Source organism: Frankliniella occidentalis, unplaced genomic scaffold (assembly GCF_000697945.3).
Source record: "Frankliniella occidentalis isolate FOCC.00 unplaced genomic scaffold, Focc_3.1 Scaffold28, whole genome shotgun sequence".
Lineage (NCBI taxonomy): Eukaryota > Metazoa > Arthropoda > Insecta > Thysanoptera > Thripidae > Frankliniella > Frankliniella occidentalis.
Genome location: NW_026267158.1, coordinates 1,042,388 through 1,042,832, shown reverse-complemented (window position 1 = coordinate 1,042,832; position 445 = coordinate 1,042,388). Strand labels below are relative to the sequence as shown.

At 46.3% G+C, this 445-nt stretch overlaps 1 protein-coding gene across 4 annotated transcripts in view; it reads right to left on the bottom strand.

Annotated features, from left to right (window-relative positions):
• LOC113202820 (zinc finger protein 672-like) overlaps positions 1–445 on the bottom strand; it is a 7,504-nt gene that overhangs the window by 2,509 nt on the left and 4,550 nt on the right. The window lies entirely within an intron of this gene.

The following is a 445-nucleotide window of genomic DNA, read 5'->3' as shown; positions in this document are numbered from 1 at the left end:
TCTAGTAAATGTGGGTCTTAACAGTGGTGTTATGTACTCGTGTGTCTTTTGAGAAAAAAAGGCGTGGAGAAACATGTGCCACAAGTCTAATAGTTGTGGGGTTCTCACCGGTGCGACCCTCATGTGCAAATAGAGATGATGACTTTCAGTGAAACGTTTACCAGAAGTCTGGCCAGTTCTAGGGTTTCTTAACCGTGTGTGCTGAGGTGATTCCACATGTGCGAAAAGAGTATTATACTGAGAGAAAATCTTTCGCCGCACGCCTGCCATTTGTAAGGTCTGTCACCTATGTGAGTACTCATGTGATCACTGAGTGTGGTGCTCTTAGCGAAACTTTTACCGCAAGTCTCGCACTTGTAGGGTTTCTCACCGGTGTGTGTCCTCATGTGGTAACGGAGTTGGCTAGTCTGAGAAAATCTTTCGCCACACGCCTGGCATTTGTAGG